Below are 19676 nucleotides of genomic sequence, written 5' to 3' on the forward strand. Positions count from 1 at the left end.
CGCACACGGTACAGTCAAAGTCAGGAAATACCAAAGTCCCTCGTTTTAAAGCCCTCATGTAATCACTCCTCTATCAAATATGTTACAAGAGAATGTCAGGATGGCCGGTCTAAGTCGCTGCGTTCAGGTCGCAGTCTCCTCTGGAGGCGTGGGTTCAAATCCCACTTCTGACAGCACATAATTTCTGTTGCAACAATCCCTCGTCAAACACAGACACTATCGGAACTTTTAGTATGTGGTAAACAAACACACCTTCACAAAAGCAGAGGTCTTCCAACAGTTCTGGTTTGGACTCTACGAAATTATGCATTCCCCTTCTTACAACAAAACCTTTTTGACCCCCAGCAGTAGTTTAATACCCCATGTGGGTGGACCCGTTCATACCATACCGCACACGGTACAGTAGAAGTCAGGAAATACCAGTCCTCATGTAATCACTCCTAAGGCGCTGCGTTCAGGTCGCAGTCTCCTCTGGAGGCGCGGGTTCAAATCCCACTTCTGACAACACACAAGTTTTATTGCAACAATCCCTCGTCAAGCACAGACGGTATCGTGACTCTAAGTATGTGGTAAACAAACACACCTTCACAAAAGCAGAGGTCTTCCAACAGTTCTTGTTGGGACTCTACGAAATGAGGCATTCCCCTTCTTACAACAAAACCTTTTTGACCCCCAGCAGTAGTTTAATACCCCATGTGGGTGGACCTGTTCATACCATACCACACACGGTACAGTAGAAGTCAGGAAATACCAGCCCTCATGTAATCACTCCTCTAGCAAATACATAACAAACGGATGTCAGGATGGCCGAGCGGTCTAAGGCGCTGCGTTCAGGTCGCAGTCTCCTCTGGAGGCGTGGGTTCAAATCCCACTTCTGACAACACACAAGTTTTATTGCAACAATCCCTCGTCAAGCACAGACAGTATCGGGACTCTAAGTATGTGGTAAACAAACACACCTTCACAAAAGCAGAGGTCTTCCAACAGTTCTTGTTTGGACTGTACGAAATGAGGCATTCCCCTTCTTACAACAAAACCTTTACGACCCCCAGCAGTAGTTTAATACCCCACGTGGGTGGACCTGTTCATACCATACCGCACACGGTACAGTAGAAGTCAGGAAATACCAAAGTCCCTCGTTTTACAGCCCTCATGTAATCACTCCTCTAGCAAATACATAACAAACGGATGTCAGGATGGGCGAGCGGCCTAAGGCGCTGCGTTCAGGTCGCAGTCTCCTCTGGAGGCGTGGGTTCAAATCCCACTTCTGACAACACACAAGTTTTATTGCAACAATCCCTCGTCAAACACAGACGGTATGGGGACTCTAAGTATGTGGTAAACAAACACACCTTAACAAAAGCAGAGGTCTTCCAACAGTTCTTGTTGGGACTCTACGAAATGATGCATTCCCCTTCTTACAACAAAACCTTTTTGACCCCCAGCACTAGTTTAATACCCCAGGTGGGTGGACCTGTTCATACCATACCGCACACGGTACAGTAGAAGTCAGGAAATACCAGTCCTCATGTAATCACTCCTCTATCAAATACATTGCAAACGGATGTCAGGATGGCCGAGCGGTCTAAGGCGCTGCGTTCAGGTCGCAGTCTCCTCTGGAGGCGTGGGTTCAAATCCCACTTCTGACAGCACACAAGTTTTATTGCAACAATCCCTCGTCAAGCACAGACGGTATCGGGACTCTAAGTATGTGGTAAACAAACACACCTTCATAAAAGCAGAGGTCTTCCAACAGTTCTTGTTGGGACTCTACGAAATGAGGCATTCCACTTCTTACAACAAAACCTTTTTGACTCTATGCACTACTTTAAAAACCCATGTGGGTGGACCTGGTCATACCATACCGCACACGGTACAGTAGAAGTCAGGAAATACAAAAGGGCTTCGTTATACAGCCCTCATGTAATCACTCCTCTATCAAATACATAACAAACGGATGTCAGGATGGCCGAGCGGTCTAAGGCGCTGCGTTCAGGTAGCAGTCTCCTCTGGAGGCGTGGGTTCAAATCCCACTTCTGACAGCACACAAGTTTTATTGCAACAATCCCTCGTCAAGCCCGACGGTATCGGGGCTCTAAGTATGTGGTAAACAAACACACCTTCACAAAAGCAGAGGTCTTCCAACAGTTCTTGTTTGGACTCTACGAAATGAAGCATTCCCCTTCTTACAACAAAACCTTTACGACCCCCAGCAGTAGTTTAATACCCCACGTGGGTGGACCTGTTCATACCATACCGCACACGGTACAGTAGAAGTCAGGAAATACCAGTCCTCATGTAATCACTCCTCTATCAAATACATTGCAAACGGATGTCAGGATGGCCGAGCGGTCTAAGGCGCTGCGTTCAGGTCGCAGTCTCCTCTGGAGGCGTGGGTTCAAATCTACGAAATGAGGCATTCCCCTTCTTACAACAAAACCTTTACGACCCCCAGCAGTAGTTTAATACCCCACGTGGGTGGACCTGTTCATATCATACCGCACACGGTACAGTCAAAGTCAGGAAATACCAGTCCTCATGTAATCACTCCTCTATCAAATACATTGCAAACGGATGTCAGGATGGCCGAGCGGTCTAAGGCGCTGCGTTCAGGTCGCAGTCTCCTCTGGAGGCGTGGGTTCAAATCCCACTTCTGACAACACACAAGTTTTATTGCAACAATCCCTCGTCAAGCACAGACGGTATCGGGACTCTAAGTATGTGGTAAACAAACACACCTTCATAAAAGCAGAGGTCTTCCAACAGTTCTTGTTGGGACTCTACGAAATGAGGCATTCCACTTCTTACAACAAAACCTTTTTGACTCTATGCACTACTTTAAAAACCCATGTGGGTGGACCTGGTCATACCATACCGCACACGGTACAGTAGAAGTCAGGAAATACAAAAGGGCTTCGTTATACAGCCCTCATGTAATCACTCCTCTATCAAATACATAACAAACGGATGTCAGGATGGCCGAGCGGTCTAAGGCGCTGCGTTCAGGTCGCAGTCTCCTCTGGAGGCGTGGGTTCAAATCCCACTTCTGACAGCACACAAGTTTTATTGCAACAATCCCTCGTCAAGCCCGACGGTATCGGGGCTCTAAGTATGTGGTAAACAAACACACCTTCACAAAAGCAGAGGTCTTCCAACAGTTCTTGTTTGGACTCTACGAAATGAAGCATTCCCCTTCTTACAACAAAACCTTTACGACCCCCAGCAGTAGTTTAATACCCCACGTGGGTGGACCTGTTCATACCATACCGCACACGGTACAGTCAAAGTCAGGAAATACCAAAGTCCCTCGTTTTAAAGCCCTCATGTAATCACTCCTCTATCAAATATGTTACAAGAGAATGTCAGGATGGCCGGTCTAAGTCGCTGCGTTCAGGTCGCAGTCTCCTCTGGAGGCGTGGGTTCAAATCCCACTTCTGACAGCACATAATTTCTGTTGCAACAATCCCTCGTCAAACACAGACACTATCGGAACTTTTAGTATGTGGTAAACAAACACACCTTCACAAAAGCAGAGGTCTTCCAACAGTTCTGGTTTGGACTCTACGAAATTATGCATTCCCCTTCTTACAACAAAACCTTTTTGACCCCCAGCAGTAGTTTAATACCCCATGTGGGTGGACCCGTTCATACCATACCGCACACGGTACAGTAGAAGTCAGGAAATACCAGTCCTCATGTAATCACTCCTAAGGCGCTGCGTTCAGGTCGCAGTCTCCTCTGGAGGCGCGGGTTCAAATCCCACTTCTGACAACACACAAGTTTTATTGCAACAATCCCTCGTCAAGCACAGACGGTATCGGGACTCTAAGTATGTGGTAAACAAACACACCTTCACAAAAGCAGAGGTCTTCCAACAGTTCTTGTTGGGACTCTACAAAATGAGGCATTCCACTTCTTACAACAAAACCTTTTTGACTCTATGCACTACTTTAAAAACCCATGTGGGTGGACCTGGTCATACCATACCGCACACGGTACAGTAGAAGTCAGGAAATACAAAAGGGCTTCGTTATACAGCCCTCATGTAATCACTCCTCTATCAAATACATAACAAACGGATGTCAGGATGGCCGAGCGGTCTAAGGCGCTGCGTTCAGGTCGCAGTCTCCTCTGGAGGCGTGGGTTCAAATCCCACTTCTGACAGCACACAAGTTTTATTGCAACAATCCCTCGTCAAGCCCGACGGTATCGGGGCTCTAAGTATGTGGTAAACAAACACACCTTCACAAAAGCAGAGGTCTTCCAACAGTTCTTGTTTGGACTCTACGAAATGAAGCATTCCCCTTCTTACAACAAAACCTTTACGACCCCCAGCAGTAGTTTAATACCCCACGTGGGTGGACCTGTTCATACCATACCGCACACGGTACAGTCAAAGTCAGGAAATACCAAAGTCCCTCGTTTTAAAGCCCTCATGTAATCACTCCTCTATCAAATATGTTACAAGAGAATGTCAGGATGGCCGGTCTAAGTCGCTGCGTTCAGGTCGCTCTATGTATGTGGTAAACAAACACACCTTAACAAAAGCAGAGGTCTTCCAACAGTTCTTGTTGGGACTCTACGAAATGATGCATTCCCCTTCTTACAACAAAACCTTTTTGACCCCCCCCCCCCCACTAGTTTAATACCCCAGGTGGGTGGACCTGTTCTTACCATACCGCACACGGTACAGTAGAAGTCAGGAAATACCAAAGTCCCTCCTGACTGAATTTGTGTGCGTTATATAGACATCATTGTAATCACTCCTCGTTCAAATACAAGTTGACAAAAGGTCAGGATGGCGGAGCGGTCTAAGGCGCTGCGTTCAGGTCGCAGTCTCATCTGGAGGCGTGGGTTCAAATCCCACTTCTGACAACACACAAGTTTTATTGCAACAATCCCTCGTCAGGCACAGACGGTATCGGGACTCTAAGTATGTGGTAAACAAACACACCTTCATAAAAGCAGAGGTCTTCCAACAGTTCTTGTTGGGACTCTACGAAATGAGGCATTCCACTTCTTACAACAAAACCTTTTTGACTCTATGCACTACTTTAAAAACCCATGTGGGTGGACCTGGTCATACCATACCGCACACGGTACAGTAGAAGTCAGGAAATACAAAAGGGCTTCGTTATACAGCCCTCATGTAATCACTCCTCTATCAAATACATAACAAACGGATGTCAGGATGGCCGAGCGGTCTAAGGCGCTGCGTTCAGGTCGCAGTCTCCTCTGGAGGCGTGGGTTCAAATCCCACTTCTGACAGCACACAAGTTTTATTGCAACAATCCCTCGTCAAGCCCGACGGTATCGGGGCTCTAAGTATGTGGTAAACAAACACACCTTCACAAAAGCAGAGGTCTTCCAACAGTTCTTGTTTGGACTCTACGAAATGAAGCATTCCCCTTCTTACAACAAAACCTTTACGACCCCCAGCAGTAGTTTAATACCGCACACGGTACAGTCAAAGTCAGGAAATACCAAAGTCCCTCGTTTTAAAGCCCTCATGTAATCACTCCTCTATCAAATATGTTACAAGAGAATGTCAGGATGGCCGGTCTATGTCGCTGCGTTCAGGTCGCAGTCTCCTCTGGAGGCGTGGGTTCAAATCCCACTTCTGACAGCACATAATTTCTGTTGCAACAATCCCTCGTCAAACACAGACACTATCGGAACTTTTAGTATGTGGTAAACAAACACACCTTCACAAAAGCAGAGGTCTTCCAACAGTTCTGGTTTGGACTCTACGAAATTATGCATTCCCCTTCTTACAACAAAACCTTTTTGACCCCCAGCAGTAGTTTAATACCCCATGTGGGTGGACCCGTTCATACCATACCGCACACGGTACAGTAGAAGTCAGGAAATACCAGTCCTCATGTAATCACTCCTAAGGCGCTGCGTTCAGGTCGCAGTCTCCTCTGGAGGCGCGGGTTCAAATCCCACTTCTGACAACACACAAGTTTTATTGCAACAATCCCTCGTCAAGCACAGACGGTATCGTGACTCTAAGTATGTGGTAAACAAACACACCTTCACAAAAGCAGAGGTCTTCCAACAGTTCTTGTTGGGACTCTACGAAATGAGGCATTCCCCTTCTTACAACAAAACCTTTTTGACCCCCAGCAGTAGTTTAATACCCCATGTGGGTGGACCTGTTCATACCATACCACACACGGTACAGTAGAAGTCAGGAAATACCAGCCCTCATGTAATCACTCCTCTAGCAAATACATAACAAACGGATGTCAGGATGGCCGAGCGGTCTAAGGCGCTGCGTTCAGGTCGCAGTCTCCTCTGGAGGCGTGGGTTCAAATCCCACTTCTGACAACACACAAGTTTTATTGCAACAATCCCTCGTCAAGCACAGACGGTATCGGGACTCTAAGTATGTGGTAAACAAACACACCTTCACAAAAGCAGAGGTCTTCCAACAGTTCTTGTTTGGACTGTACGAAATGAGGCATTCCCCTTCTTACAACAAAACCTTTACGACCCCCAGCAGTAGTTTAATACCCCACGTGGGTGGACCTGTTCATACCATACCGCACACGGTACAGTAGAAGTCAGGAAATACCAAAGTCCCTCGTTTTACAGCCCTCATGTAATCACTCCTCTAGCAAATACATAACAAACGGATGTCAGGATGGGCGAGCGGCCTAAGGCGCTGCGTTCAGGTCGCAGTCTCCTCTGGAGGCGTGGGTTCAAATCCCACTTCTGACAACACACAAGTTTTATTGCAACAATCCCTCGTCAAACACAGACGGTATGGGGACTCTAAGTATGTGGTAAACAAACACACCTTAACAAAAGCAGAGGTCTTCCAACAGTTCTTGTTGGGACTCTACGAAATGATGCATTCCCCTTCTTACAACAAAACCTTTTTGACCCCCAGCAGTAGTTTAATACCCCAGGTGGGTGGACCTGTTCATACCATACCGCACACGGTACAGTAGAAGTCAGGAAATACCAGTCCTCATGTAATCACTCCTCTATCAAATACATTGCAAACGGATGTCAGGATGGCCGAGCGGTCTAAGGCGCTGCGTTCAGGTCGCAGTCTCCTCTGGAGGCGTGGGTTCAAATCCCACTTCTGACAGCACACAAGTTTTATTGCAACAATCCCTCGTCAAGCACAGACGGTATCGTGACTCTAAGCATGTGGTAAACAAACACACCTTCACAAAAGCAGAGGTCTTCCAACAGTTCTTGTTTGGACTCTACGAAATGAGGCATTCCCCTTCTTACAACAAAACCTTTACGACCCCCAGCAGTAGTTTAATACCCCACGTGGGTGGACCTGTTCATATCATACCGCACACGGTACAGTCAAAGTCAGGAAATACCAGTCCTCATGTAATCACTCCTCTATCAAATACATTGCAAACGGATGTCAGGATGGCCGAGCGGTCTAAGGCGCTGCGTTCAGGTCGCAGTCTCCTCTGGAGGCGTGGGTTCAAATCCCACTTCTGACAACACACAAGTTTTATTGCAACAATCCCTCGTCAAGCACAGACGGTATCGGGACTCTAAGTATGTGGTAAACAAACACACCTTCATAAAAGCAGAGGTCTTCCAACAGTTCTTGTTGGGACTCTACGAAATGAGGCATTCCACTTCTTACAACAAAACCTTTTTGACTCTATGCACTACTTTAAAAACCCATGTGGGTGGACCTGGTCATACCATACCGCACACGGTACAGTAGAAGTCAGGAAATACAAAAGGGCTTCGTTATACAGCCCTCATGTAATCACTCCTCTATCAAATACATAACAAACGGATGTCAGGATGGCCGAGCGGTCTAAGGCGCTGCGTTCAGGTCGCAGTCTCCTCTGGAGGCGTGGGTTCAAATCCCACTTCTGACAGCACACAAGTTTTATTGCAACAATCCCTCGTCAAGCCCGACGGTATCGGGGCTCTAAGTATGTGGTAAACAAACACACCTTCACAAAAGCAGAGGTCTTCCAACAGTTCTTGTTTGGACTCTACGAAATGAAGCATTCCCCTTCTTACAACAAAACCTTTACGACCCCCAGCAGTAGTTTAATACCCCACGTGGGTGGACCTGTTCATACCATACCGCACACGGTACAGTCAAAGTCAGGAAATACCAAAGTCCCTCGTTTTAAAGCCCTCATGTAATCACTCCTCTATCAAATATGTTACAAGAGAATGTCAGGATGGCCGGTCTAAGTCGCTGCGTTCAGGTCGCAGTCTCCTCTGGAGGCGTGGGTTCAAATCCCACTTCTGACAGCACATAATTTCTGTTGCAACAATCCCTCGTCAAACACAGACACTATCGGAACTTTTAGTATGTGGTAAACAAACACACCTTCACAAAAGCAGAGGTCTTCCAACAGTTCTGGTTTGGACTCTACGAAATTATGCATTCCCCTTCTTACAACAAAACCTTTTTGACCCCCAGCAGTAGTTTAATACCCCATGTGGGTGGACCCGTTCATACCATACCGCACACGGTACAGTAGAAGTCAGGAAATACCAGTCCTCATGTAATCACTCCTAAGGCGCTGCGTTCAGGTCGCAGTCTCCTCTGGAGGCGCGGGTTCAAATCCCACTTCTGACAACACACAAGTTTTATTGCAACAATCCCTCGTCAAGCACAGACGGTATCGGGACTCTAAGTATGTGGTAAACAAACACACCTTCACAAAAGCAGAGGTCTTCCAACAGTTCTTGTTGGGACTCTACAAAATGAGGCATTCCACTTCTTACAACAAAACCTTTTTGACTCTATGCACTACTTTAAAAACCCATGTGGGTGGACCTGGTCATACCATACCGCACACGGTACAGTAGAAGTCAGGAAATACAAAAGGGCTTCGTTATACAGCCCTCATGTAATCACTCCTCTATCAAATACATAACAAACGGATGTCAGGATGGCCGAGCGGTCTAAGGCGCTGCGTTCAGGTCGCAGTCTCCTCTGGAGGCGTGGGTTCAAATCCCACTTCTGACAGCACACAAGTTTTATTGCAACAATCCCTCGTCAAGCCCGACGGTATCGGGGCTCTAAGTATGTGGTAAACAAACACACCTTCACAAAAGCAGAGGTCTTCCAACAGTTCTTGTTTGGACTCTACGAAATGAAGCATTCCCCTTCTTACAACAAAACCTTTACGACCCCCAGCAGTAGTTTAATACCCCACGTGGGTGGACCTGTTCATACCATACCGCACACGGTACAGTCAAAGTCAGGAAATACCAAAGTCCCTCGTTTTAAAGCCCTCATGTAATCACTCCTCTATCAAATATGTTACAAGAGAATGTCAGGATGGCCGGTCTAAGTCGCTGCGTTCAGGTCGCTCTATGTATGTGGTAAACAAACACACCTTAACAAAAGCAGAGGTCTTCCAACAGTTCTTGTTGGGACTCTACGAAATGATGCATTCCCCTTCTTACAACAAAACCTTTTTGACCCCCCCCCCCCCCACTAGTTTAATACCCCAGGTGGGTGGACCTGTTCTTACCATACCGCACACGGTACAGTAGAAGTCAGGAAATACCAAAGTCCCTCCTGACTGAATTTGTGTGCGTTATATAGACATCATTGTAATCACTCCTCGTTCAAATACAAGTTGACAAAAGGTCAGGATGGCGGAGCGGTCTAAGGCGCTGCGTTCAGGTCGCAGTCTCATCTGGAGGCGTGGGTTCAAATCCCACTTCTGACAACACACAAGTTTTATTGCAACAATCCCTCGTCAGGCACAGACGGTATCGGGACTCTAAGTATGTGGTAAACAAACACACCTTCATAAAAGCAGAGGTCTTCCAACAGTTCTTGTTGGGACTCTACGAAATGAGGCATTCCACTTCTTACAACAAAACCTTTTTGACTCTATGCACTACTTTAAAAACCCATGTGGGTGGACCTGGTCATACCATACCGCACACGGTACAGTAGAAGTCAGGAAATACAAAAGGGCTTCGTTATACAGCCCTCATGTAATCACTCCTCTATCAAATACATAACAAACGGATGTCAGGATGGCCGAGCGGTCTAAGGCGCTGCGTTCAGGTCGCAGTCTCCTCTGGAGGCGTGGGTTCAAATCCCACTTCTGACAACACACAAGTTTTATTGCAACAATCCCTCGTCAAGCACAGACGGTATCGGGACTCTATAAGTATGTGGTAAACAAACACACCTTCATGAAAGCAGAGGTCTTCCAACAGTTCTTGTTGGGACTCTACGAAATGAGGCATTCCAGTTCTTCCAACAAAACCTTTTTGACTCTCTGCACTACTTTAAAAACCCATGTGGGTGGACCTGGTCATACCATACCGCACACGGTACAGTAGAAGTCAGGAAATACAAAAGGGCTTCGTTTTACAGCCCTCATGTAATCACTCCTCTATCAAATACGTTACAAACGGATGTCAGGATGGCCGAGCGGTCTAAGGCGCTGCGTTCAGGTCGCAGTCTCCTCTGGAGGCGTGGGTTCAAATCCCACTTCTGACAGCACACAAGTTTTATTGCAACAATCCCTCGTCAAGCACAGACGGTATCGTGACTCTAAGCATGTGGTAAACAAACACACCTTCACAAAAGCAGAGGTCTTCCAACAGTTCTTGTTTGGACTCTACGAAATGAGGCATTCCCCTTCTTACAACAAAACCTTTACGACCCCCAGCAGTAGTTTAATACCCCACGTGGGTGGACCTGTTCATACCATACCGCACACGGTACAGTCAAAGTCAGGAAATACCAGTCCTCATGTAATCACTCCTCTATCAAATACATTGCAAACGGATGTCAGGATGGCCGAGCGGTCTAAGGCGCTGCGTTCAGGTCGCAGTCTCCTCTGGAGGCGTGGGTTCAAATCCCACTTCTGACAACACACAAGTTTTATTGCAACAATCCCTCGTCAAGCACAGACGGTATCGGGACTCTAAGTATGTGGTAAACAAACACACCTTCATAAAAGCAGAGGTCTTCCAACAGTTCTTGTTGGGACTCTACGAAATGAGGCATTCCACTTCTTACAACAAAACCTTTTTGACTCTATGCACTACTTTAAAAACCCATGTGGGTGGACCTGGTCATACCATACCGCACACGGTACAGTAGAAGTCAGGAAATACAAAAGGGCTTCGTTATACAGCCCTCATGTAATCACTCCTCTATCAAATACATAACAAACGGATGTCAGGATGGCCGAGCGGTCTAAGGCGCTGCGTTCAGGTCGCAGTCTCCTCTGGAGGCGTGGGTTCAAATCCCACTTCTGACAGCACACAAGTTTTATTGCAACAATCCCTCGTCACGCCCGACGGTATCGGGGCTCTAAGTATGTGGTAAACAAACACACCTTCACAAAAGCAGAGGTCTTCCAACAGTTCTTGTTTGGACACTACGAAATGAAGCATTCCCCTTCTTACAACAAAACCTTTACGACCCCCAGCAGTAGTTTAATACCCCACGTGGGTGGACCTGTTCATACCATACCGCACACGGTACAGTCAAAGTCAGGAAATACCAAAGTCCCTCGTTTTAAAGCCCTCATGTAATCACTCCTCTATCAAATATGTTACAAGAGAATGTCAGGATGGCCGAGCGGTCTAAGTCGCTGCGTTCAGGTCGCAGTCTCCTCTGGAGGCGTGGGTTCAAATCCCACTTCTGACAGCACATAATTTCTGTTGCAACAATCCCTCGTCAAACACAGACACTATCGGAACTTTTAGTATGTGGTAAACAAACACACCTTCACAAAAGCAGAGGTCTTCCAACAGTTCTGGTTTGGACTCTACGAAATTATGCATTCCCCTTCTTACAACAAAACCTTTTTGACCCCCAGCAGTAGTTTAATACCCCATGTGGGTGGACCCGTTCATACCATACCGCACACGGTACAGTAGAAGTCAGGAAATACCAGTCCTCATGTAATCACTCCTAAGGCGCTGCGTTCAGGTCGCAGTCTCCTCTGGAGGCGCGGGTTCAAATCCCACTTCTGACAACACACAAGTTTTATTGCAACAATCCCTCGTCAAGCACAGACGGTATCGTGACTCTAAGTATGTGGTAAACAAACACACCTTCACAAAAGCAGAGGTCTTCCAACAGTTCTTGTTGGGACTCTACGAAATGAGGCATTCCCCTTCTTACAACAAAACCTTTTTGACCCCCAGCAGTAGTTTAATACCACACAGTGAAGTACATATTCCGTACAATTGACCACTAAATGGTAACACCCGAATAAGTTTTTCAACTTGTTTAAGTCGGGGTCCACTTAAATTGATTCATGATACAGATATATACTATCATATATACTATCATCATAATACAGTCATCACACAAGAAAATCACATTGAATTATTTACATTATTTACAATCAGGAGTGTGGAGGGGGGGTGGGGTGGGGGGGGGGGGGGGATATGGACATCAAGTAGTGGACATAGAGAGAGAGAGAGAGAGAGAGAGAGAGAGAGAGAGAGATCAGAAGGCATAAGAAAAAGAATCTGCATTTGATTGTTTACATTTGATTATTAGCAATCCGGGGAGGGTGTTAGTTTAGGGTTGTAGCTGCCTGGAGGTGAACTTTTATAGCGGTTTTGAAGGAGGATAGAGATGCCCTTTCTTTTATACCTGTTGGGAGCGCATTCCACATTGATGTGGCATAGAAAGAGAATGAGTTAAGACCTTTGTTAGTTCGGAATCTGGGTTTAACGTGGTTAGTGGAGCACCCCCTGGTGTTGTGGTTATGGCGGTCATTTACGTTAAGGAAGTAGTAGTAGTAGTAGTAGTAGTAGTAGTAGTACAACAAAACCTTTTTGACCCCCAGCACTAGTTTAATACCCCAGGTGGGTGGACCTGTTCTTACCATACTGCACACGGTACAGTAGAAGTCAAGAAATACCAGCCCTCATGTAATCACTCCTCTATCAAATACTTAACAAACGGATGTCAGGATGGCCGAGCGGTCTAAGGCGCTGCGTTCAGGTCGCATTCTCCTCTGGAGGCGTGGGTTCAAATCCCACTTCTGACAACACAAGAGTTTTATTGCAACAATCCCTCGTCAAGCACAGGCGGTATCGGGACTCTATAAGTATGCGGTAAACAAACACACCTTCACAAAAGCAGAGGTCTTCCAACAGTTCTTGTTTGAACTCTACGAAATGAGGCATTCCCCTTCTTACAAAAAAACCTTTTTGACCCCCAGCAGTTGTTTAATACCCCAGGTGGGTGGACCTGTTCATACCATACCACACACGGTACAGTAGAAGTCAGGAAATACCAAAGTCCCTCCTGACTGAATTTGTGTGCGTTATATAGACATCATTGTAATCACTCCTCGTTCAAATACAAGTTGACAAAAGGTCAGGATGGCCGAGCGGTCTAAGGCGCTGCGTTCAGGTCGCAGTCTCCTCTGGAGGCGTGGGTTCAAATCCCACTTCTGACAACACACAAGTTTTATTGCAACAATCCCTCGTCAAGCACAGACGGTATCGGGACTCTAAGTATGTGGTAAACAAACACACCTTCACAAAAGCAGAGGTCTTCCAACAGTTCTTGTTTGGACTGTACGAAATGAGGCATTCCCCTTCTTACAACAAAACCTTTACGACCCCCAGCAGTAGTTTAATACCCCACGTGGGTGGACCTGTTCATATCATACCGCACACGGTACAGTAGAAGTCAGGAAATACCAAAGTCCCTCGTTTTACAGCCCTCATGTAATCACTCCTCTATCAAATACATGACAAACGGATGTCAGGATGGCCGAGCGGTCTAAGGCGCTGCGTTCAGGTCGCAGTCTCCTCCGGAGGCGTGGGTTCAAATCCCACTTCTGACAACAAACAAGTTTTATTGCAACAATCCCTCGTCAAGCACAGACGGTATGGGGACTCTAAGTATGTGGTAAACAAACGCACCTTCACAAAAGCAGAGGTCTTCCAACAGTTCTGGTTTGGACTCTACGAAATGATGCATTCCCCTTCTTACAACAAAACCTTTTTGACCCCCAGCAGTAGTTTAATACCCCAGGTGGGTGGACCTGTTCATACCATACCACACACGGTACAGTAGAAGTCAGGAAATACCAGTCCTCATGTAATCACTCCTCTAGCAAATACATTGCAAACGGATGTCAGGATGGCCGAGCGGTCTAAGGCGCTGCGTTCAGGTCGCAGTCTCCTCTGGAGGCGTGGGTTCAAATCCCACTTCTGACAACACACAAGTTTTATTGCAACAATCCCTCGTCAAACACAGACGGTATCGGGGCTCTATGTATGTGGTAAACAAACACACCTTAACAAAAGCAGAGGTCTTCCAACAGTTCTTGTTGGGACTCTACGAAATGATGCATTCCCCTTCTTACAACAAAACCTTTTTGACCCCCCCCCACTAGTTTAATACCCCAGGTGGGTGGACCTGTTCTTACCATACCGCACACGGTACAGTAGAAGTCAGGAAATACCAAAGTCCCTCCTGACTGAATTTGTGTGCGTTATATAGACATCATTGTAATCACTCCTCGTTCAAATACAAGTTGACAAAAGGTCAGGATGGCCGAGCGGTCTAAGGCGCTGCGTTCAGGTCGCAGTCTCCTCTGGAGGCGTGGGTTCAAATCCCACTTCTGACAACACACAAGTTTTATTGCAACAATCCCTCGTCAAGCACAGACGGTATCGGGACTCTAAGTATGTGGTAAACAAACACACCTTCACAAAAGCAGAGGTCTTCCAACAGTTCTTGTTGGGACTCTACGAAATGATGCATTCCCCTTCTTACAACAAAACCTTTTTGACTCTCTGCACTACTTTAAAACCCCACGTGGGTGGACCTGTTCATACCATACCGCACACGGTACAGTAGAAGTCAGGAAATACCAAAGTCCCTCGTTTTACAGCCCTCATGTAATCACTCCTCTATCAAATACATGACAAACGGATGTCAGGATGGCCGAGCGGTCTAAGGCGCTGCGTTCAGGTCGCAGTCTCCTCTGGAGGCGTGGGTTCAAATCCCACTTTTGACAACAAACAAGTTTTATTGCAACAATCCCTCGTCAAGCACAGACGGTATGGGGACTCTAAATATGTGGTAAACAAACACACCTTCACAAAAGCAGAGGTCTTCCAACAGTTCTGGTTTGGACTCTACGAAATGATGCATTCCCCTTCTTACAACAAAACCTTTTTGACCCCCAGCAGTAGTTTAATACCCCAGGTGGGTGGACCTGTTCATACCATACCACACACGGTACAGTAGAAGTCAGGAAATACCAGTCCTCATGTAATCACTCCTCTAGCAAATACATTGCAAACGGATGTCAGGATGGCCGAGCGGTCTAAGGCGCTGCGTTTAGGTCGCAGTCTCCTCTGGAGGCGTGGGTTCAAATCCCACTTCTGACAACACAGAAGTTTTATTGCAACAATCCCTCGTCAAGCACAGACGGTATCGGGACTCTAAGTATGTGGTAAACAAACACACCTTCACAAAAGCAGAGGTCTTCCAACAGTTCTTGTTGGGACTCTACGAAATGATGCATTCCCCTTCTTACAACAAAACCTTTTTGACTCTCTGCACTACTTTAAAACCCCACGTGGGTGGACCTGTTCATACCATACCGCACACGGTACAGTAGAAGTCAGGAAATACCAAAGTCCCTCGTTTTACAGCACTCATGTAATCACTCCTCTAGCAAATACATAACAAACGGATGTCAGGATGGCCGAGCGGTCTAAGGCGCTGCGTTCAGGTCGCAGTCTCCTCTGGAGGTGTGGGTTCAAATCCCACTTCTGACAACACGCAAGTTTTATTGCAACAATCCCTCGTCAAGCACAGACGGTATCGGGACTCTAAGTATGTGGTAAACAAACACACCTTCACAAAAGCAGAGGTCTTCCAACAGTTCTTGTCGGGACTCTACGAAATGAGGCATTCCCCTTTTAACAACAAAACCTTTTTGACCCCCAGCAGTAGTTTAATACCCCACGTGGGTGGACCTGTTCATACCATACCGCACATGGTACAGTAGAAGTCAGGAAATACCAGCCCTCATGTAATCACTCCTCTAGCAAATACATAACAAACGGATGTCAGGATGGCCGAGCGGTCTAAGGCGCTGCGTTCAGGTCGCAGTCTCCTCTGGAGGCGTGGGTTCAAATCCCACTTCTGACAGCACATCTTTTCTGTTGCAACAATCCCTCGTCTAACACAAGCACAGACTGTATCGGGACTTTTAGTATGTGGTAAACAAACACACCTTCACAAAAGCAGAGGTCTTCCAACAGTTCTTGTTGGGACTCTACGAAATGATGCATTCCCCTTCTTACAACAAAACCTTTTTGACTCTCTGCACTACTTTAAAACCCCACGTGGGTGGACCTGTTCATACCATACCGCACACGGTACAGTAGAAGTCAGGAAATACCAAAGTCCTTGGTTTTACAGCCCTCATGTAATCACTCCTCTATCAAATACATGACAAACGGATGTCAGGATGGCCGAGCGGTCTAAGGCGCTGCGTTCAGGTCGCAGTCTCCTCTGGAGGCGTGGGTTCAAATCCCACTTCTGACAGCACACAAGTTTTATTGGCTGCGTTCAGTAGTTTAATACCCCAGGTGGGTGGACCTGTTCATACCATACCGCACACGGTACAGTAGAAGTCAGGAAATACCAGTCCTCATGTAATCACTCCTCTATCAAATACATTGCAAATGGATGTCAGGATGGCCGAGCGGTCTAAGGCGCTGCGTTCAGGTCGCAGTCTCCTCTGGAGGCGTGGGTTCAAATCCCACTTCTGACAGCACACAAGTTTTATTGCAACAATCCCTCGTCAAGCCCGACGGTATCGGGGCTCTAAGTATGTGGTAAACAAACACACCTTCACAAAAGCAGAGGTCTTCCAACAGCTCTTGTTTGGACTCTACGAAATGAGGCATTCCCCTTCTTACAACAAAACCTTTACGACCCCCAGCAGTAGTTTAATACCCCATGTGGGTGGACCTGTTCATACCATACCGCACACGGTACAGTAGAAGTCAGGAAATACCAAAGTCCCTCCTGACTGAATTTGTGTGCGTTATATAGACATCATTGTAATCACTCCTCGTGATCCCACTTCTGACAGCACATCATTTCTGTTGCAACAATCCCTCGTCTAACACAAGCACAGACGGTATCGGGACTTTTAGTATGTGGTAAACAAACACACCTTCACAAAAGCAGAGGTCTTCCAACAGTTCTTGTCGGGACTCTACGAAATGAGGCATCCCCCTTTTAACAACAAAACCTTTTTGACCCCCAGCAGTAGTTTAATACCCCACGTGGGTGGACCTGTTCATACCATACCGCACACGGTACAGTCAAAGTCAGGAAATACCAAAGTCCCTCGTTTTAAAGCCCTCATGTAATCACTCCTCTATCAAATACATAACAAACAGATGTCAGGATGGCTGAGCGGTCTAAGGCGCTGCGTTCAGGTCGCAGTCTCCTCTGGAGGCGTGGGTTCAAATCCCACTTCTGACAGCACATAGTTTCTGTTGCAACAATCCCTCGTCTAACACAAGCACAGATGGTATTGGGACTTTTAGTATTTGGTAAACAAACACACCTTCACAAAAGCAGAGGTCTTCCAACAGTTCTTGTTGGGACTCTACGAAATGAAGCATTCCACTTCTTACAACAAAACCTTTTTGACCCCCAGCACTACTTTAATACACCATGTGGGTGGACCTGTTTATACCATGCCATACCACACGGTACAGTAGAAGTCAGGCAATACCAAAGTCCCTTGTTATACAGCCCTCATGTAATCACTCCTCTATCAAATACATGACAACGGGTGTCAGGATGGCCGAGCGGTCTAAGGCGCTGCGTTCAGGTCGCAGTCTCCTCTGGAGGCGTGTGCATTATATAGACATCATGTAATCACTCCTCTAAAGCGCTGCGTTCAAATCCCAACTCTGACAGACATTACCTTTGTGATACCCAATGAGTACACTGCTAGTTGCTAACAAATAATTGTGTGATTTTGCTTTTAATTTGCTCCTAAAATGGGCTAAAAACAAACGTCTGAAAACAACAACACAACTGGTGACCTCTACTCACAAGCAGCAGCTACTCTGCAACTCAATAAGAGGCACCACCCAACCCACCAGTGTTCCACCGCCAGCTAATTCTGATGGCGTGAAGTATTTATTGCATGTGTCAGGATGGCCGAGCGGTCTAAGGCGCTGCGTTCAGGTCGCAGTCTCCCCTGGAGGCGTGGGTTCGAATCCCACTTCTGACATCAGCTTTTTTCAATCACTGGCCTAAATGAATCCTGACATGTAATTTTTTTAAAGACACATGATCAAATGGATATCAAGCACAACATTCAACCGATTAACAGAACCTAACAAGACATCTAATCCACATTAACCGAGGAATGAACATTTTATTTGTGTGGTAAATAAACAGTACTAAAGCAAATATTCCTGTGAAACCAGCCTCCAGTGTGAACATAGCAATGTGTTGTGTAAACTAACATGTTTTGTACTTTAGCAGAGGACAACAAAGAACATGACCTCTCCCTGTATCTCACCGTTTCGAGTAAACGTGTCAACTTTCTGCCGATTACATAAATGAGGGGTTCCACATTCTTAACCCCATTTCAACCGACTATACTTACTACAGACACAAAACCTCCAGCACGTTAACCCAATCCAACTTTCAGTATGTCAACAACTTGATAAGTTATTAGTTTGTTTATAAAGCAATACGTGACGGTATTTTTAGAACATGCGTAAACATTGTTAGTTCAGCATGTGACCTGATCTGCAGGTGTAAGGAATACCAGCATGGGAGCGAGCGTACAGCTGACCCCAGGAGGTATTTTTAGAACGGGTCGTGGCTGGCTCACAGCGTCTGGTTGGTTACGTAAGATCAGATGTCAGGTTCGTTACGTTTTTAAACTGCTACGGCTGGTTAGGGTCAGCAAGTTGAGAGGATGATCAAAAAAAGGGAATTGCAGTGCAAGTACGTTGTTAGCTGCCAACAAACATTATCATTTAATCAATATTTTATTCAACAGGCGTCTATTTGTGAGCAGCAGCTGCAAAGCGAGTAATGCCAGAGCATTCAACAACTTATAAAAGGCAGCAGCGCCCAACCCCCACCGCCTGTAAATGTCTTGAGAAGTTGTTTATAGGTCAGGATGGCCGAGCGGTCTAAGGCGCTGCGTTCAGGTCGCAGTCTCCCCTGGAGGCGTGGGTTCGAATCCCACTTCTGACAGTTTCTTTTGAACTGAAACCATAGACGACAAAAAAACAAGGATGGCCTTATGTGACCTGCAGTCTTACGAGACAAGGCTCAGTACACGCGGTAGCAGTCTCTCTTACATGCACACCTACACAAACTATGGTTGAAAAGGCAGTAACATTGAAAATAGCAACTAAATAAATCAGAAGTTACTCAGTACTAAAGTCATTTTCTCCCTAAATACTTATTTGAACTCAAGTTTCAATTTGGATGGCTACTTCTTACTTAAGTCATATTACTCTAAAGCAGGGGTCACCAACCTTTTTGAAACCAAGAGCTACTTCTTGGGTACTGATTAATGCGAAGGGCTACCAGTTTGATACACACTTAAATAAATTGCCAGAAATAGCCAATTTGCTCAATTTACCTTTAACTCTATGTTATTATTTATAATTAATGATATTTACACTTAATT

The 19676-nt window shown here is 46.2% G+C and overlaps 1 protein-coding gene and 25 non-coding genes across 26 annotated transcripts in view; 25 read left to right on the forward strand and 1 right to left on the reverse strand.

Moving 5' to 3' along the window:
• The window catches only part of LOC133656732 (GTP-binding protein 2-like), a 76314-nt gene that overhangs the window by 45151 nt on the left and 11487 nt on the right, over positions 1 to 19676 (reverse strand). The window lies entirely within an intron of this gene.
• On the forward strand, positions 798 to 880 carry trnal-cag (transfer RNA leucine (anticodon CAG)). The gene has a single exon. It is a non-coding gene; the product is annotated as a tRNA-Leu (tRNA).
• Positions 1567 to 1649, forward strand: trnal-cag (transfer RNA leucine (anticodon CAG)). Its single transcript has one exon. It is a non-coding gene; the product is annotated as a tRNA-Leu (tRNA).
• trnal-cag (transfer RNA leucine (anticodon CAG)) lies at positions 2577 to 2659 on the forward strand. The gene has a single exon. It is a non-coding gene; the product is annotated as a tRNA-Leu (tRNA).
• trnal-cag (transfer RNA leucine (anticodon CAG)) lies at positions 2970 to 3052 on the forward strand. The gene has a single exon. It is a non-coding gene; the product is annotated as a tRNA-Leu (tRNA).
• trnal-cag (transfer RNA leucine (anticodon CAG)) lies at positions 4082 to 4164 on the forward strand. Its single transcript has one exon. It is a non-coding gene; the product is annotated as a tRNA-Leu (tRNA).
• trnal-cag (transfer RNA leucine (anticodon CAG)) lies at positions 5186 to 5268 on the forward strand. Its single transcript has one exon. It is a non-coding gene; the product is annotated as a tRNA-Leu (tRNA).
• Positions 6251 to 6333, forward strand: trnal-cag (transfer RNA leucine (anticodon CAG)). Its single transcript has one exon. It is a non-coding gene; the product is annotated as a tRNA-Leu (tRNA).
• On the forward strand, positions 7020 to 7102 carry trnal-cag (transfer RNA leucine (anticodon CAG)). The gene has a single exon. It is a non-coding gene; the product is annotated as a tRNA-Leu (tRNA).
• Positions 7396 to 7478, forward strand: trnal-cag (transfer RNA leucine (anticodon CAG)). The gene has a single exon. It is a non-coding gene; the product is annotated as a tRNA-Leu (tRNA).
• Positions 7789 to 7871, forward strand: trnal-cag (transfer RNA leucine (anticodon CAG)). The gene has a single exon. It is a non-coding gene; the product is annotated as a tRNA-Leu (tRNA).
• trnal-cag (transfer RNA leucine (anticodon CAG)) lies at positions 8901 to 8983 on the forward strand. Its single transcript has one exon. It is a non-coding gene; the product is annotated as a tRNA-Leu (tRNA).
• trnal-cag (transfer RNA leucine (anticodon CAG)) lies at positions 10006 to 10088 on the forward strand. The gene has a single exon. It is a non-coding gene; the product is annotated as a tRNA-Leu (tRNA).
• trnal-cag (transfer RNA leucine (anticodon CAG)) lies at positions 10401 to 10483 on the forward strand. Its single transcript has one exon. It is a non-coding gene; the product is annotated as a tRNA-Leu (tRNA).
• trnal-cag (transfer RNA leucine (anticodon CAG)) lies at positions 10777 to 10859 on the forward strand. The gene has a single exon. It is a non-coding gene; the product is annotated as a tRNA-Leu (tRNA).
• Positions 11170 to 11252, forward strand: trnal-cag (transfer RNA leucine (anticodon CAG)). Its single transcript has one exon. It is a non-coding gene; the product is annotated as a tRNA-Leu (tRNA).
• On the forward strand, positions 13336 to 13418 carry trnal-cag (transfer RNA leucine (anticodon CAG)). Its single transcript has one exon. It is a non-coding gene; the product is annotated as a tRNA-Leu (tRNA).
• trnal-cag (transfer RNA leucine (anticodon CAG)) lies at positions 14105 to 14187 on the forward strand. The gene has a single exon. It is a non-coding gene; the product is annotated as a tRNA-Leu (tRNA).
• On the forward strand, positions 14518 to 14600 carry trnal-cag (transfer RNA leucine (anticodon CAG)). Its single transcript has one exon. It is a non-coding gene; the product is annotated as a tRNA-Leu (tRNA).
• Positions 14911 to 14993, forward strand: trnal-cag (transfer RNA leucine (anticodon CAG)). Its single transcript has one exon. It is a non-coding gene; the product is annotated as a tRNA-Leu (tRNA).
• trnal-uag (transfer RNA leucine (anticodon UAG)) lies at positions 15287 to 15369 on the forward strand. The gene has a single exon. It is a non-coding gene; the product is annotated as a tRNA-Leu (tRNA).
• On the forward strand, positions 16056 to 16138 carry trnal-cag (transfer RNA leucine (anticodon CAG)). Its single transcript has one exon. It is a non-coding gene; the product is annotated as a tRNA-Leu (tRNA).
• On the forward strand, positions 16455 to 16537 carry trnal-cag (transfer RNA leucine (anticodon CAG)). The gene has a single exon. It is a non-coding gene; the product is annotated as a tRNA-Leu (tRNA).
• On the forward strand, positions 16684 to 16766 carry trnal-cag (transfer RNA leucine (anticodon CAG)). Its single transcript has one exon. It is a non-coding gene; the product is annotated as a tRNA-Leu (tRNA).
• trnal-cag (transfer RNA leucine (anticodon CAG)) lies at positions 18169 to 18251 on the forward strand. The gene has a single exon. It is a non-coding gene; the product is annotated as a tRNA-Leu (tRNA).
• trnal-cag (transfer RNA leucine (anticodon CAG)) lies at positions 19152 to 19234 on the forward strand. Its single transcript has one exon. It is a non-coding gene; the product is annotated as a tRNA-Leu (tRNA).

The sequence above is a fragment of the Entelurus aequoreus genome, linkage group LG09, assembly GCF_033978785.1.
Source record: "Entelurus aequoreus isolate RoL-2023_Sb linkage group LG09, RoL_Eaeq_v1.1, whole genome shotgun sequence".
Lineage (NCBI taxonomy): Eukaryota > Metazoa > Chordata > Actinopteri > Syngnathiformes > Syngnathidae > Entelurus > Entelurus aequoreus.